At 36.0% G+C, this 19,435-nt stretch overlaps 1 protein-coding gene across 1 annotated transcript in view; it reads left to right on the forward strand.

Moving 5' to 3' along the window:
* The first annotated feature begins 1,524 nt into the window (after nt 1-1,524).
* Nucleotides 1,525-19,435, forward strand: part of pear1 (platelet endothelial aggregation receptor 1) — a 39,378-nt gene continuing 21,467 nt past the window's right edge. The window contains exon 1 of the mRNA XM_042741180.1: nt 1,525-1,810. The gene's annotated coding sequence lies outside the window, so the exon portion shown is untranslated. The remainder of the gene's footprint in view (nt 1,811-19,435) is intronic.

The raw sequence follows: 19,435 nt of genomic DNA on the forward strand, positions 1-19,435 counted from the left end.
TGGCAACACAGCTGAAAGGTTTGTTTGAGCTGCGCCCTATACAGTACGAAACATGAATTTACATTTTCTTCAGCCTGAGGCTTATTCATTTCACTTTTGGTGTGAAAGCACTTTTTTTATTTGCCAATAATAAAACTTTTTATATTAAAAACAATTAAACAAGCCCAGCCCAGATGGGAAAAAGTAATGAAAAGTAGCACAAAATTAATGTAACACAATTTATATAATAATAGTAACAATTTAACAAAATTAGTTACTTTTCAAGGGAGCAACGAAATACTGTATTGCATTACTTTTATAAGTAACTTCCCCAACAGTGCTTGTCGTTGTTGTATAAAATATATTTGGGATGCATCATACCTCTTTAGAAATGTGAAAAGTAAAATCAAAAATGCACTTATTTAAAGATTTTCTCAGAACAAGAAGTTACACAGAGAAACACATCACCTGGGGAATTTCGAGACCTAGTACAATGTGTACGTGAAGTTCCTGTTTCAGATGATAAGCTAATGCCAAAACTGACTCAGCCTATCGTTTGCTGAGTGTTTCATTGAAACGGAAACCCTGTTTTCCTTCATTCTCGATTATTTCCTTAATTATAGTGTGTTATCTGTTAATACAATGCATGGAGGGGTAATATGTCCTGGAGCATCACTTATCATTAAAGCCAGCAGGAAACCATTCTCACGGACCCTTCAGTGCAATGGCTTACCAATCATAGTTGTTAAAGCCTTCTTTTGGCCAGCTATTTTTGAACAGACATTCGAATAGTAATTTAAAAAGAGGGCTGCTTTGATGTCCCAGATCCTGAATTTTACATTTTACTCCCCCATTATTACCAAATCCTTTATTTAATTTCCAGACCATCCTAAAACAGACAATCATTGTGTTTCAGTTTGTTATATGTATTTTTTTAATTTAATCTCCAAACCTAAATCTAAAGACAGTGGTGTAAAATCCCTTGTGAATGATTTTAATATGTGCTTACTGCTATGGCGTTATGTAATGAGGGATTAATTAACTACTGTATCTATAAAAAAAAGTAAAAAAAAACTCCAAGTTAATTATTTTTTCTTTTTTTTTCTTTTTCTTTTTTTTCTTTTTTTTTTTTTTTTTTTTTTGCTATGTTTGACCCTTTACATAAACTACAAGGGATAGTCGCATTTCTACTAATGATTTGTGGTACAATTATGGGAAAAACTATAATATTTGAATAACATTTGTCAAGTGAGTTTTATGAAAGGTAAAATAAATGTAATGTAAAACAGCTTGAAAGAAAAATATTAATAGGTTCATTACGTAATTATTATTATTATTTTAGCACATCATTGTAAGTAAATCTCAATAGAACATAAGGGTTAACACATAAATATTTAGTGTAACCTATAATGTATGAATGTATATAAACATGCATCTATTTAAGACATCCATTTGTTAAGATTGTATTGTATTATGTTTTGTAATGACAGTTTTATACCAAACTGTACTATACTTATACACTAAACTATACTTAGAAAAAATAAACAGTGGGAGGGAGAGAATACAGTAGGCGTAAGCGCTTGCCCACTCCTCGCACGCTCGCAACTCGATTGTCTTGAGGTTCTGTCACTGAACGCGCGCTCTCCAGCGCATAGATAGCCTGCAGAGATTGATTTAGCACACACCGGGTTAGCGATCACTTTAGAAGCAGGACACAACTTCCAAAGAAGTTTACAAAAGGACGTACATCTGTAAGAATATATTGATTGTCCTCGGGAAGGAGCACTCCTGAACTTCGCTCAGTAAAGTCCAAAGCCACTTCTTCAGTAAGGTAAGAAAGTTTATGCTATACTCACAATACGACTCAATGCAATGTTAAAGACTTTTCATACCGCAAAGTACATGACTGATTTCTTGATTAGGTTCAGTTTTTGTATAGCCTACTTTTCTTCACATCTTTGTCCTGATTTTTTTTTTTTTTTTTTTTTTTTTTTTTTTGAAGTTTCCATCTTCTGTCCTGACCTACTTCTTGAAGCCTGGTTTTGATGAGATTGTGTGATTGCTTTTTCTTAGGGTTCACTCTCAAATTTAGTACAATTTTCAAACAAACCATATCGTTCAAACCAAAATTTTATAATTAATAGTATTTAATGTAAATTTACACTTCATATCAGTATATAAATTTATTTAATTAGCTCACACAATAACTGTAAAAAAAAAAAAAAAAAAAAAAAAAAAAAAACCTAAGTAAATATCTGAAAAATAGTGGATTTCCTGTTAAATGAAGGTGCAGTTTGGCTGCAGAAACATAGATGTGCATCGACTTTTTTTTTAGACCAAATCAGACACAGATGTGAAGCATCTGAAGCAGGTGCTTCTTTATCCATCTTATGTTTTTTTCCATCAAAATTACATTTTTTATCATTTGCATAACAAAACAGCAAACAGTAGCCTATGTTTAAAAATTACATGTATTTTGTATGTGATGCCTGTCATAATACAAATATCTGAGTCACGGCTGTGTTATTTGAAGGAGAATGGTGGAATGACACACATTTTATCTTTTTGTGAGTCATATCAGATGCTCTGCTGTTCATTTGTTGTTGATTTAACAAATTTTTTTAGCATTGCATGCCAGTTGAGAATTTCTTCCCTACAACATTCTAGAGTGTCAAGGACTTGCAGATACAAACAAACCCCAGCCTTGCAAAACAACAACTGACCAAAAGTACATTAGATCCAGGAGATGCTGATCTTGACCTTGTTTCTAGATTATTCCAGGCCATTAAAATGAGTCCACTACCTGTTTTGCCATCTTTTTTATTCCAGACCATAATATACCCTAAAACAGGTCAGACTTATGAATAGGAGCTCAGAAAAAAATCACTTGTACCTGCCAATGGTTCCACATCTGGAGAGCAGAGACTCTAATTGATTTCCACAGGAGAAACGTTTCACCTTGACAGCAGCATACTGAGGTCCTCATAAAAAACATCTGCGGGATATGATTTCTTTGTTGGGTCATGAGCACTGGGTTGGCACAGACTCTTTAACTGAAATTCTTCGGATTACGCCAGGGGGTCTTGGTTCAGTAGTTCACAGCTGTTTGTGTTATGAGATAATTTATGTCATGAAATTAATTGTAAATTAGCAGCTATTAAACCGGAATTGTTTTCTGTAAAGCAATCTAATATGTAAACATAAAAAAAAAAAAAAAAAAAAGGGGAATTTGATGTGTGATTTTAAGATTTGTAAATCTTTAAACTGTCTTTTTATGTTTAAATTCTTAACCGTAACCTTCTACATGTAAAAAATGGACTTTATATGAGTTACAGAGATAGTACAGAGAAAAGAACATACAGGGGTCAGTGGTGATGAGATGGGGGTGTTGTGTTAACAGATGAAGACGGTGGGTAATATTTCCACCACATGCTTCCATAAGCCTCTCTAACTCATGCTTTTTGCAGGCAGAGACCTAAGGAGGGTTTTGGATCTGTGGGCTTCTGCCTAAAGCTGTTCCCATTTCTTTATTTGTCCATTTTGTTCATTCATTTTGCATTTTTGTTTGCTTTTGTTTGCACATCCCTGTTTATTTTCACTGCGGAACCACCACAGAATTGTAGAGTCAGTGAGAAGATCTCTGATCTGAAAGTCGGTCGGTCTTGAAGAGAATTGAAGCTGGTAGTCATTAGGAGAGGGGAAAGTGACTCTGATGTTGTTTTGCACAGAAGAAAAGACAAACAACCCATCTAGGGTGAAATATAGAAACATTGTTGTGTTTGTAAATCTCATACAAGTGTTTAAGTGGAGAACTCTTGAAAAATGATCATGACAGCTGGCAGTAAACTCATTTTGTGATTGCTGAGGTACAGAAAAGGGCTATGATTTACAACAGTTATATCTGTCATTCCCTTCAGTCAAAACAAAGCCATTGTTGTGTAAAAATCCAGTCCTTCATGTTTGGAATTGACATTTGAACTTGCAGCCATTGATTCTGCCGCTGTCCTTCTGCTGTCTCAGGGTTGTATTTTAAGTCAGGTAGACGACAGGGGGAAAATAATAACCCTCCTCATCTTTTCCCTTTGCTTTAGAATTATGGAAAAGGTATACTGGCACTGTGCTGAAGTTTGCCCCATGAGATCCAGTCGGAAAATTCATTGTGGTAAAATATGAGGTCAGGACAAACAGTCTTTTATATGTATGTGGGAGACACACAGAAATATGAAATATGAAATATGACTTGTATACATGTGTATTGTGAGTGTGCAGTGGTGTGTAGCAAAAGGAAATGGTCACTGGATGACCGACCTGTCATTTCTATCAAGATGTTTCCTTTTGTTTGTTTCTGGTAAACTCCCTGGCGTTCTTCAGAATGAGAGGGGGGTACAGTAGAGACCTGAGGACTCGGATATTTTTATTTATCTTACAGACAATGAATTGTAAACACCATTACATTAAGTAATGGATCCTCAAGCACAAGCACATCCAATGCAAATGGAAGAAAGATTTGCATGGAAAATTTTTTATTTCATTTGGTTTCAGATTTTGTTGGCAGCACAGGAAATTGCCCCTGTGTTTCCTCTGTTACTCTCTCTGTGTCTTCTCTTGTGCCCAGGACATCCTGAGACCAGCATCTGGCAAATATTTGCCATCTTTTTCTGTCTCTCCTTCTCACTCTCATCCTGTTTTTATATACGACTAATGCGACACATATCAGGTTCATAGTCTTTAGATGCATTTAAAATCAGCCAATTAGTTATGATATATAAATATCTTAATAACCCGCACTACTATTCAAAAGTTTGGGGTCAGTACAGATTTTTAAGAAATAAATACTTTAAGTGAGGAAACAATGAACTGTTAAAAAGTGACAGTAAGCCATTTATAATGTTACTAAAGTTTCCTTAGTTCAAATTAATTGTGTTTTTTAATCTATTCATCAAAAAATACAGAAAAAATATTATGCCTGCAGAATATATTAATAACATAGTAAAAAGTATGAAGTAATTCTCAGACACAAAAATTTTTTATAATAATAATAATAATCAACAATGCATCAAAAAAACCAACAAACAACAAAAAAAAAAAAATATCTAAAATAAATTCTGTTCTTTTGAACTTTCTATTCATAAAAGAAACTTTAAAAAAATATGTATCACAGTCCCCACATAAATATTAAGTAGCACAACATTGATAAGAAATGCAGCATATTAGAATGATTTCCTAAGGAGCATGTGACGCTAAAGACAAGTGATGGCTGCTGAAAATTCAGCTTTATTCATCATAGGAATAAACTACATTTTACAATATACTAAATTAGAAAACATTTATTGCAAATTGTAATAATATTACACATTATTTCTGTCCTTACTGTATTTTTGATCAACTACATCACAGCTTTGGTGAGCATAAGTTCCTTTTAAAATAAACTGTACAAAACTAAAAAAATTAACTAACCTTTAGGGGTGCTGTATGTAAGTTTTTGACTCTACTAAAGAATAAAAATAACATAATATGTTTGCAGATATTTAAGTTAACATACTTGTTTATCTGAAAAACAATGCTACACAATGCAGTTATTCTGCTTTGAAAATGTGCGTTCTGGGCCGGAATGTCGGTCTCTGTTTTGGTTTGTGAAACCCCACCGACTGCCAGTTTACCCAATTGTATTTTGGCACCCTGGGTTCATTCATCGTCAAGTGTGCTCGTTCGATCAATCTGCCAACCTGCATGTGCCTCAAGTCTGAGGAGCCGGGTGAAAAAAACCCTCTCCAACATTTTTAATTTGGACTGCAATACCTAGTTCATCCACTCTGTGTCAATCCTACATGCAGCACGTTTAAAGTTTAAATCCCAATCAGAGTTTTGAAAATGCATTTGGTCAGTATGGCAAGGGACTCTTTAACATTTGGGGAACCTCTGGGTTGGGGTTAAAATATTGTCTTCGTTGTGACGGGAGTGAGAGGAGGAGGAGAATCTAAAAGTATTTCCATAGAGTCACCTTCAGGTCAGACAGAGAGCGATGCGTTTCTTTTTCTCTGGTGAAAACCTCTTTACTTTCAAATGCTCAGATTCAGAAACATCTGGTTATTTTTTCAGCTGTAAAAAGCCGATAAAAAGACTGTTTTAATAAGGAGCAGGCTTCTTCCTCGTGCTCCAGAAGGGCTCTGCAGCGATGGCCAGTTGAGTAAATCAGAAAGCTTTAGGAGGAATGTACTGGCAGCGAATGGACTTCCTCTGGGGAGATAAATGATGGCAAATGGGTGATGCAGTGATATTGTGTGGTACCAAATCCCTGAATTCCCTCATTTAAACGTTATCTCAGCATTATCCACATGCACACATTTTATCAAAAGCTATAAGAGAAAGAGCAGATCTTGAAGCTGGCAAACAGAAAAATATTTTAGCGTTGCTTTGCAAAGATACTTTGCTGGAAAACTATAAAGGCTTTGGTTTCATCATGCACCTGGATTCAGTCCTAATGCCTTTTCTGAGTGCTGCACTCCTCTTTGCACTTAGGGGAGGCTCAGTGTTGTATGTCACACTCGCTTGAATAGATCCAGGCCTGATCCAAATCTCTGAAAATGTTATAAATAAAATTGGGAAAAATATGAATAATTAAAAGTGTTAAAATATGGACATGAATTCATTCATCACAGCATTAGCATTACCATCAGTACAACCTGCTGCAGTTCCTCCATCTGTCTGCACAGGCATAGCGGCCACCTTTTTCTGATCCAAATGTTTGTTATTCTGTCTCATAAATAAATGGGCCTCTTAAGGTAAATTCCTGTGTGGGACAGCTTTACTATACCCAGGACATCCAGTACTGCCCATAAAACACCACAGACAAGGGGAAAAAGCACACATATGAAAAGGTCCTTACAGTTTTTTTTTTTTTTTTTTTTTTTTTGCAATTTTCACAAGCAATTGGTAAATTTTCAAAACTCTATAGTACTAGTATCCCAGATCATCAAAAGAGCACTGTATTTCAAACATTTCAGCATATTTTCAATTGTGTTAGTACAATGCACACTACCCCAAAATATCCTTTTCACTACACAAAATAAGTGTTTCATCTATATAAATGTTTCATTCACAGTAACTGCCTTTCACAAAGCTATTACTATCAAACTTTTCATTTGCATGACTTCTCATTCAGTTTGTCTAATGCATTTGTCTGTTATTGAATCTAACTCATCTAAATGGTTAATCAGTGAATCATTTGGTGCATAGATATAGATTCAATAGATATATAGTTTTTCTATAGAACGTGATTGCAATTTAGGGATAACCAAATGCAATGAATTATTGTTACAATTAAAGTGATTTATCTAAGATGATAACCACTATTTTGTAAGGGTGTGTGTCTGTCTGTGTGTGTGTGTGGTTCAGGTAAGCCCTATTTTATGTGAACAAAATGTCCCCACAAAGATGGCAATATCTGAAATCATTGTCCTTTTTTGGGTCCAATGAGAAAAAAAATATATATATTCGAATAAATTTTTTTTTAATTTAGTTTTAGTGTTTGCAAATAAATTTGCCAGCCAACAGCATGTTGATTTAGACCAGTCGGGGGGGATTGAAGGATGTTACCTCTCTTCAGTCTTGTGGCAGTTCATTAAACCAGAGGAAAATGAAATTGTGATACTCAAAACACAGTGAGAGGACTTCAGTGTTACTGGTGATATATGATGCCTCTCGCGTGGAGATGATGAGGACTGTCTGAGCAGCTGTCAACATAGCTAATTGTAATTAAATGAATGAAATATATTGTACATAATTAAATCAACTTGTCCCTGAATAGTGAAGCAAAAGAGTTTAACTGTTTGTTTCGTCTAAAAGACTAAATTGATTATATTGTTAGATTGACCATATCACTGCTATTTTTTAAATATATTTATTAATCTATCTAGGCCTATATTAAAGCAGGGTTCCTATGCAGTATGAAAAATTATGGAAATTGATTTTAGTAATTTTTAGATCTGAAAAAAAAAAACAGAATTTCTAAATATAAATATCATACAAGCAAAGTGTCAAAGTGCTATCTTTAGTGATCATTTTAACACGACTTAATGATTTTAATGTACATATTTTCATTATGCAAAACTTTACCATAAGAAAATCTGTCTTCATCAGATGTTAAACATGGTCTGAAAAACAGAGAAGCTTGCAAATTTAAATCTAGAAAAGTACTGAATTTTGAAATGGAAAATGTGTAGGAACTGGAAACGAATATATATATATATATATATATCTATATATCTATATATATATATATATATATATATAAATTAAGTGTAAAAATTTTATGCCAGATCTCAAACCAGAGTTCTCACTGTCATGAAAAATCTGGAAATATTAGGGAATTTTTTAAACGGTTAAAGCAGAAGTTTTACTCTTAAAAATAAAAGTGCTTCACGATGCCATAGAAGAACCTTTTTTGTCAAAATGGTTCCATAAAGAACCTTTAACAACTGAAGGACCTTTCTGATTCACAAAAGTTCTTTGTGGCAAAATAAGGTTCTTCAGGTTACAAAAAGCTAAGAAAGTAACGGTTCTTTAAAGAACTTTTGACTGAATAGTAATTGTGGAAACTAAAATGGTTCTTCTATGGCATCGCTTTTTAAGCACCTTTATTTTTAAGAGTGATAGTCCCAAAATATCCCTGCTGAAAAATACAATACATTCTGATTATGTATATTTATGAATCAAAGCATCTCATCTGAATTAAAGTATAATCTGATCTAATTTAATCCTTACCTTATCCTTACCTTGATCAAATTTAAAATTGTCATGTGCTGGTCCTAGCAACTAACTCCTGCTCAGGACCAGCTGAAACCAGCTCAAACTATACCTGCCATGGTTCAAAACATACCTAACCAGCACAACGGAATGTATTCTTTAAATCTTAAAATTGTTTTTTTTTTTAATATCTCTATAAAATTATTTGTTTACAAATTTCTAAGAATGATTGGAAAAGGGATGGAAATTCATTGGTCAGGGGTTTTTGGGAACCCCGTCTGAACAACTAATCACTTAAACTCATGTTGTCTATTGTAAATTTCATGTTTTGATGTTTGATGTCACTTCTAAAATTCTGGATTTAAGCTCCTATTTCTATTATTTCACTGCACGATTCCACAGTTGTTACGTTGATGGTGCTGACAGAAGTACTTTCAGGAGAGGTTGCTCAGCTGACTCCGCAGCTGTGATTCTGGGTCTCCAGCCTGCATGGAGTGATGTTCCTTTGGGTCCTATTGGGACCGCGGCACTCTTTTTCTCCTCCTTTCTTTCTCTCGCATGTGTTCTGACTGTACGCCCGGACTCCTGAGGGCCTCACACGCACATACACAAGCCAGCTCTGCGCTCATGGAAATCTGCAAAAAATATACACAACAAGAGAGGGGCGCCACACCACAAAAGACCCCCCATTTTAAGAGAGCTGTGTATATAGGCATGCATACGTACACGTGGAGTTCAAGTACGCTCATGTGGGCTTGTGACGATTGACTTGGCTGTTTCTTTACACACATACACATTTGTTCAGCATATCCTCTCTGTGGATGACATACTGTACACTTTGTTGAACTAACAGAGGAAATGCAGCTCATCTTTGTCCCATAATCTAATGGCCAATCATTCATGAAATTGTGATTGACGTGCCGGCACTGCTGGAGCTAAAATTGAACTCAGTCTTCTTCCTATCAGTCTTCGGCAACAATCATTGTGACAGAAGTTTCAGAGAGCAATTACCTAAACTGGGTCACAGTCCCAAGTGCAATAAGCAGAAGATTATAAGAGCCTAGATTTTTAGAGTATCCCGTTTTCCATGTATGCATGCAATCAAAGAATAGTGTCCACTTGTTTATGCTGTGAGTATTGAAAAACAAGGAAGATAAATCATGTTGAAGGAACGGTCATGATGTCATGTTTGGCTGTGTCACTGAAATTAAGAGGGTAACCTCATCTGTCCCTTTGGGAAGAAACAAAAACTAAATAACATCCTTGTAATTCCTCTCGAAGCCTCTTTCTTAAACAAAAGCTGTTTACAGAACCTAAAATCACAGACTGTCATAATTAGTTTCTCATGCCCTTTAGATTTAAAATTGCTAACATATCTTAACACTAAAACTTACAACACTTCGGAGCTCATGGTGTTTTGATTAAGGACAGCTGATGAAGAACTACCAAATAAACCTTTTGTAAATTGCACAGTAAATTTTGCAGGGATTTAGGTGAGGGTTTATGTGTGAAATAATAATATTTACATTTATCCATTTAGCAGATACTTTTATCCAATACATTGAATACAAAAGGTGACCTAAAATGGTGACATCTAAATTAACTGGTTTAAGTCAAAACTCACTGAACCAAAATATATAAATTGATTTATACCAGCAAACCTAATTGTTATGGGTTAAATCAGGTAGAAATACCACAAATAAGTATACTAAAATACATTTATTTGATGCTAACCATACTACAAATTCATTTACATATCTATGTACTTATTATAAATACTTTTAGTATACTTACATTTTGCTAAATTAAACTAATTTTGTACTAAATGCACTTTAACTGCATAGAAGTAGTGCTGAGGTCCAACTAAATATATACTGAAGTTCTATATATTCGATTGTGCTAAAGTAGAACTATTGCAAATATACTTTAGGTACACTTGAAATATCTTGCATTTAAAGACTGATATTATTCAAAGATCACACAATCCTTGTCAGTAGTGACATTAACCCCTTAGCCGTCAAAGATCGCTGACGGCCCCAGATTATTATTGTTTCACTTTCACAGCACGTTAAACATCACTCTCTTACTTGATCTGGAGAAACTGTGCATCAGATGAAAGTTATAAAGACTCTAGCTTCGATATTTGACCACTGTTTTGATAAAACATTGTTGCAGTGACAGTTATTTATTAATTTATGTCAGGAGTGCAAAATAATAAATCCGTATTATGCCAAATTTTGAATAGAAATTCACCACTCATCAGCGCCGGCGCTGTGGTGGGGCATTCGAGGGCCGTGCCCCCCCTAGCGGTCATTGATGCCCCTCCTACAGGCCATGGCCCCAAAAAAATATCCCTTTTAGTTATTATTTATATTTTAAATGTTCAAACTGTAACTTAAATAAAATAAAATAAAAAGAATGGGGGAAAATGCATAATTTTGGTTGTTCATGGCACGTTACTAGGCTTCGTCATGGTGAATGCTTATTGGTTCGCCGCGAAGTAAACTTGTTACATTTGATTTGCAGCACAGCGCGCGCAAAATCCATTTCAAGTTTGAAGAACAGTTTGTCCGTCTATATTATAGGACAGTTGTTAGCAGCTAATTAAAAAAAATTTCTAAAAAAAAAAAAAATGGATTTACGAAACATGGTTTAGACCTCCGCAGACTCGTCAATCAGCAGACTTAGATACTCCGGCCACGACCACCAGTACCACGGTCTATGAGAGCCGAGCTGGCGCTTCTTCTGCAAATGCTAGCTCCGGACAACCGCCAAATAGATTTAATACGCAGACATTTTGTGTGATGATGTCCAACTCGTTTTATGAATGAAAAAAAAGCCTTAAGTTTTCAGAAACATCGATACGAAAAAACTGATGGGGACATTTTTTTTTGCGGTTTTTCAAAGCTTCAAAACTGATTCAGTGTTTTATTTTTGTCGTCGTAATTTGTTAATTATTTAAGTATAAAAAATAAATTGCTATTTATTGTAGGCCTATTTATGTTTTTTATTTAGCCTATATTATATTTATATTATTATTTTCTGTCCTGTTCTGTTGTTTAGGCTATAAACATTAGCCGCAATCCTCGCGACGTTTCCCAAAAATGTAGGCTACATGAACTCGTAGAACTCGAGAATAGGCTACTGCTACTTGAGTCGCTGTTCCATCGCAAAGTGCTGAACTAGGCTATACTAACCTTATATGGAATCGTATTCTGAACGCTTTAACTAACAATCGTCATCTGTTGTGTTATTAGGAATCAAGACAGGTAAAAAAAAAAAAAAAAAAAAAAAAAATATTTAATGACATTCTTGTAATAATAAAAAACTCCATAGTCACGGGAAGAAGGGAGGCGGAACCAACGGCGAACATTCAAATAAAACTTTAATAACCAAATAAAGATAAAACAGCGCGACAGCCCCTCACGGTCGACTGCCACGCACAAACAAAAACCAAACACAAAATAAAGCACAGGCCTGGTCCTCTCTCGTCCTTCACTGTCGTCGCTCCTCTTTTGTATCCTCCCAATCTCCTCCGTGGGACTCGGAGACCGGGTGAGTGGAGCAGGTGTCGCTCATTTCCCAATCACTCCACCGGCCTCGCTCCGTTCCCACGGCTCTCGGCCCCCGCCCCACTCGTCACAATTCTATATAGATAGATCATTGGAGCTAACATTCTAGGGTAGAATGTCATTCTATAGATCATGTGGAGCTAACTGACTCTTGCCCTTATCCGGTCGGCAAAACAACAAATTTCAGCGCTGTCTTCTGTTCCTCTTTTAGATAAAAACCCAAGTCTAAAATTGTTCATTGTCATTCTATATAGATCTTTCAGATTTAGGTCTGGATTTCCATGCTACTATGATGTTGCCAATGCGTCAAAAAAAATATTTATCAAACGACAGTGCCCCCCCGCCGATGATCCAATGCCCCTCCAGTAGATCTGCTCTGACGCCGACTCTGCCACTCATTCATATTCAGTCACGTCAGCAGTGGTTTATTTGTGTTCACATAGACTCACTGAACAGCGTCAAAAAGGGTTTATAGACCAAAGATGCATATCTACGGAGATATATTGATATATTTACTGATGTTTACTTCATATTTCTTCAGACAGAATAATCATTTCTATTCATTTTCCACTGATTTACGCGATCTGATGATAAATAGCCTCTCCCAGCGCTGTATGTGTGTGTGCCGAGCTTCGTGCACGCGCTGTGTGTCTTCACACAGACTCTGATTCGTCCTTCGCCTTGTCAATCTTAGAGTCCATAACAAGACAACGTCACATCGTGTCCACATGCTTCATGTACACTTCCGCATTGATATCTGACCACAACAACACAGATACACCTCTGTACCCACGACATATCCAAACAATAAACACGCGATTACGATAGTAAAAGCTTGGTATGCGATGTTCTTTGAGATTTGGGGGGCATTTTTATAGAAAATATTGAAATGTACATCTGAAATGCTAACTTGTGCAGCGATGTAAAAGGCTATAAATAGCATATTTTTACAAACAGTAAACGACCAAATTCCACTTGTGCTCGCAAAGGAAGTTATTACAAACACTCGATCGGGGTTTAAAGTGAGTTTGAGTAAAAGTGTACTAATAATTTCATAAATAGTCTGATATAGTTTGCTGCTAACGTTAGCTCTAATGCTGCTAGATAAACAGGTGCGGTTCTTCTTCATAATGCATTTTTTCATAATAATTCACGTAAGGTCGTAAGAAAATGTTTTGTTGTATTTTATAGTAAGGCTTTTAATAAAAGTGGGGCAAATGAATACTGGGAACTGAAGACTTGTGTCTTTTGTAGACCTTAAAATACACACAACAAAGGCTAAATAATGGCGGGAATAAAAACAAAAGAATAATGATAAAAGAATAATGCGGATAATGTGTCATACTGGCGGAGGTGTGAAAGGATCGTTTCGTGAGAACAACTAGAATCATGAATGGAGGATCGTTCAGAGCCAAATAAACATGAGAAAGCATAAATGAGAGCTTTACATGTGAGTTTACAGAAGATGACAGGGTTCATAAATCAATCCGAGTAGCCTTCTATAAAAACACACGACATGGCCTTAGAAAATATTTCATAAAATTCACAGTTTTACAGATATATTATGAAATTTCAAAGGAAGCATTGGTAGACTTGTGGCTTTAGCTACACTATGTTTCTAAACACATTATCCTACATCAACAATTTTTAAATACATTTAAAAAATATGTTTTTCATATTTCTATTTTTGTTTTATGTTTGAGTTTATATATCTTTATTATCATAACAGTCTGAGGAATAATTCTGATTCCTGAAACAGTAAACAACTTTGAAGTGTCAGCTTTGTGAACCATAATGTTGATTATGTATCTAATCAGAAAGAATCATGAGCAGAAACCTTTTTATTTTGGGTATGTCATTTCTGTCTCTATGCTGAAAATGGGGGGTTACTGGTAAGGGGTTAACACACATTTTAGGCTTAATATTAAGAAATGTGTATTGTGCACAATTAGTACTCCTAATGAAATTTAATTAAATTTCATATATTAAATGTCAGGATTATTAGAAAGCTAGACTGGAAAAAAATATAATTAAAGATAATGAATAAACATTTTAAAAACCAAATCTGTAAACCTACTGTTTGGTTTTAGAACTGAAAATTCTTCTAAAGACCATCTATTGAAAATAATATCAGCTTATGATGAGTTCATAGTAAAGTGGTTCTTGAACAATGATTCTGCAGTATATACAGGTTAAATGAGTCACTCATATACTTGAGTGCGTCTGTCTTGATAACAGTGGGTGGGCATCCCAAACCACACTGGAAGCAGAGAGGAAGAGGAGGAGTAGAGGAAGAAGTGAGTAGGAGGAAGAGGTAAGCTAGGAAACATTTCCGGTTAGATAAGGATGTGAAGAGTCATGGAATGAATGTTGTGTTAATTAACATTCCATTGGAATTATTGTCAAATTCCTGTTTGGAAAAACATTCATATCTGGAATAAATCCTTCAGATGTCATAGTTTTGAGTCATGAAGGTGGATGTTAGATTTACTTTACACTTAAATATACAGGCAATAATAACAGTTATCAACCGTTTCAAATTATAAAATTTACATTAAAATTAAATTTAAAACAAAAAGTTAGTTTTTTCTGCTTTGGTTTTTGCCTCTACATGTTCTGGGCCGTATAAATTATGGCCCTTGTAATTATGGTGGTGCTCGGTCATGTCTTTAAAGAGCTCAAACCTCAGAAGTGCCCATCTCTTTAACTTCTCTGCCTCTGAGGGTTTGGTTTAGCGTGGCGACACTCACCAAAGTTCGTGAACGTGAGTATGTGTGCATTTATATGAATATAATTTCATTTTGTGCGGTTGTGTGCACCTATACTTGAAAAAATAAAAAACTGTGTTTGAATAGAAATGTGTTTTGTTTGTTTGGCCACCACGTGTCTCAGGCCCAGGGAAGCCACAGTCATGCAGTCTGTGGTTATATGGTCGACAATGTCTAGCAGGAACCAGCTGTCAAACTGTGAGGTCCCCCACAAGGCCTCAGGAGCTCTCAGCTCCATGCCTTTAAATGGCAGAAAACTTAACACCACTTAAAACACTCCTGCTGAAATATCACAACAGACAAAGATAAAAATAAAGACTCATCTGTCCATTTTTGGTCGCACGGACTATGCCGCTTTAAAACGCCTTGAATCACTAACACACCCTTGATGAGAAAGTTTTTCTGTTTATAGGAGACTGTTGTCTTTTCTGACTCTTAAAAACATACATCAGCATGACCACAACACAACTGTTGTGATGACAGCGGCCTTATCGTAGTGTCTGTGTGACTGTAGTTTCCTCCAGGCGTGAGGTCATGCGGATATAGCGGGTATGACATAAGCCAGCTGGGCACAAAACCGCCTAGGGACTAGAATCGGTTACCGCTCACCAACACAAACACACAAGGTCAAGTTTGCCTCCAAGATACATGAAGCGGACGCAGGGGTGTGGTTGCTAATGGATATCTGGAATCAAGCTCTTTTTGATGTGTGGAGCGGTCAGCTCTGTCTCTGCAGCCCGTGCGAGTGCTGTCTGACCCCAGAGAGATGGCGGGTGTTAAGAGAGAGCGATAAAGGAGGAAGGGCCCCCACGTATCCTGTTTTTCTCTTTTTAGAAGAGCTACAGACCGAGCATGACATAAGCTTCTGTTCCATTGCCAAACCCAAGCCCACTGTAAGTCTCCTACAGCTAGATCTGAAACTTTTAACTATTAATTATGATGTTGATTATAGATGTTGATTTTTCAATCATGTTCCTCTATGTCTTTGTAAACCTGTTTGGATTTCTTCTTTCAAGCGCAAAAGGAGGAAATTTGTGCTTTTCTCAGAAAATACGATGGGACTAGAGCTTTATAAAAGAACACAAAGGCATCATAAAAGCATCATAAGATTGCACAATTAACATCAGAATGTGGGTCTCTTCCTCTCAAAGATATTATATAGTTTCAGAACAGAGATTTTAAAACTTTTTTTATGCCAAGGACCAGGATTGCTTCTAGCTTTTCATCAGTACTATCTCACAAACCCCCATCAAAAAAGTGTGATCTGTTGGCATAGATAGCTTCGTGGCCTTGCAGACCTTTACTGATCCCCCACTCTCTCTCCCACTTCACTTCCTGTCACTATCACTTGATTGTTCCCACCTAGAGGGCAAAATAAGGCTTTGCTCCACTGACCGCCAGTTATTTTTACACAGTTTGCATTAAGTTGTAATGTAGAAAACACTGATATTAAAAGGCGAAATTAAGTATACACATTACTGATGATGCATACTTTGCACAGGCAAGCAGATGAACCAGAATATAAATGTAGCACGTAAAGTTTCACATTAAATGGTTTCCCATAGAAAACCATTATAAAAAAAAACACGGAACCATTTAGAGCATTACGTTCATATTCTGGGCTCATCTGCCTGTCTGTATAAAGTAGGCATAATCAATCACATGTGTACTGAATCTGCTCTCTTAATATCACTGTTTTAAATACATTAAGGCACTTTAAGTGTTTTTTACAACATTTTGTCGCGCTGTTTAGTGATTGAAATATTCTCCTCAACAAGTGCTCTTTTGTTTTATGTCTTATAAAATACCCTTATATTATTTTGATGTGAGAAGCCTCTGAAATGATTCAGAGCAGGACTGAACTGATCGATAACTGAAAACACATTATTTAATTTTATAAATATAATTAGCAAAAATTATTCTCAAGTCGGTATACAAAAGTCTCTATTGACATATAAGTTTTAATCAGTAATGTTTTACTGCGGCACAGTGGTATTTCACAAAATGAAATAAAAAGGGTCTAGTGAAGCCCCTGCCAAGAACCCCCAAATAGTATGATCCCCTTGTATATTAAGACTCCTTTTCAAAAATATTAAGGCAGCTATGTTTCATGTGTACAGACATTTTTATACTGTGTGTAATAGTAAGTATCATATGAAGACAAAATGTTATTTAATTAAAATATTACCTTTTATTTGTCATTGTACTAAAGGAATAAATCAATAACAAAAATGATTACATGCATTTCACAAACACACACACACACACACACACACACACACACACACACACACACACACACACACACACACACACACACACTTTATATAGACAAAATACATTATGTTTGCATTTGCATGTTATATTCCTTAAATAAAATGTAATAAAAACACTATAAATAGAAAATACATAAAATAATTTAAAATGTAATACACAAATAGCACTTGATGGTTATTTTAGGAGGCATGTTTAGTCATTCAGATTTTCTTTCTCAGGCAGTTCTTTACAGCGGTGTTTATATGGTTTCCATCACAATTTCTTGGGTAACAGCATGTGAAAGCTGGTATAGGGTGTTTTAGCTTAAGGGCTGGCAGACAGCAGCCAACATGTCACTTCATCTACTAAGAGTGTTTGGGTTTGAGACCTCTGTTACTCATACTGTGAAGAACAGTATTACAAATCCATCTGTGCTGTGAATGGCCATTCCCCTCGAAGCTCTGTGTTTTGTCTTTCGGTTAAAAGTAAAAACAGAAATGTGTTGCTGTTTGCAGAAAGAGACAAAGCTTTGGGGAGAAATTGGTGTTGGTGAAAACTGAACAGTGTCTAATAAGGCCTCAAAGGTCAGAGGTCAACATTCCAGCTTTGAAATTATTTGTTTTTGAAAAGAACATCATTAATGTAAAATACTATTTTCACTTTTCTCAAAATAAAAAAAAATATATTTATATATCTGAACCTATCTAAATGAATTGACTTTGAAAAGTCGCATTCCAACTGAAATGTATCCACTGACACTTGAGATGCATCAGAACAGACTCTAGCTGCCCGTTTATGTGATTTTCCATTGTAATTATGGCTTGTATGGCCTGTAAATGGATATTCTGGCGGTTTAGACCCGGTCCCTATATGACGCCTTCCCACAATCCCACCAAACTCTGCTGTTTTTGTGTGGCTCTAATCTTTTTTTATGAGGTAGGTAATGTACGTAAACAAAATTGCACCAAGCTGCATAAAACCAGCCAGCTCAAATCGAGAAGCATTTGGTGTGAGAATTATTTTTCTAGCAGAGACATAAACATATGATTTTACAGTGTGAATCTGCAACACAAAATACTTATAGTGAGTCATTGGGTTTGCCAAACTCAAGCATTTACCATAGAAATACACATCGCCACTGCCTTTGAGATTAGTGTAGCATTAAACATGGAAAAACGGGTGGGGTTCAATATTGCACTGACTCACTAACCCCTGGTTTATTGATGAGGGGGTTCACTACCCCCCACCCCCACACTTGAAGAATCATAGACCCACACTATGTGGCGCTACACTGAACCCAGACCACAGCCAGCTAAACACTCTGTGGTGCGGAGGCTGAGAGTGTGTTTTGAAATTCAGCCCCAGATGTTTTATATTATGGGGCTTTTATGCCAGTTTACCGTTACTTAGATTTACTGGGTTAACTGGAGTTAGTGTATCTGAGCCAGAACTGGGATTTTGGTCAGATGACAGTCAGCTCTGTATTATTCCTTTACCTCATTTCTTTGCTCTTTCTGGCAAGGTAAACAACAGTGTGGCATCTGTACTGCCAGAACAGGAGCGGGTCTGTAGCAGATCATTGTTATAATAGACTATAGTAACCCTTCGCTCACTCTCAGTCAGTTGAGATGTTTTTATGAGGTTGTTTTCGCAGAGCCTGAATGTGATTGAAACTGAGTTTGACTTTGGTTTGAGTGGTTACTGCAGTCATGAACTCTGTCTCCTTTCAGCTTTGAAGATTAATGCATACTAGCTCAAACAACAATAGTTGTAATCCTACAATAATGTAAAGTCAGGTGATCATGTAAGAGATAATGCATGGATTGTTTTCAATGGAAACAATTTTTCTGTGTACCAAGAGTAGAAAACTTTAAACTTTGTGGAAAATTCATCACTTGTCACTGTCACTTTTTATCCAGCTGTCTAATCGCAGTGGTGGAGGGGCGGGGCAAATACCACACTGACCAACTGTCATATCCTACCTGTACTACACCGAAACAACAACAGAGAAGAAGTTAATATTGCTTGTCTCAGAGTATTCATGTCTGTTCCAGATGGAATTGCTGGGTTAGCAGCAACATTGATAAGAAAGATAATGCTTGGAGAAGCATTTCA

Source organism: Cyprinus carpio, chromosome B16 (assembly GCF_018340385.1).
Source record: "Cyprinus carpio isolate SPL01 chromosome B16, ASM1834038v1, whole genome shotgun sequence".
NCBI lineage: Eukaryota > Metazoa > Chordata > Actinopteri > Cypriniformes > Cyprinidae > Cyprinus > Cyprinus carpio.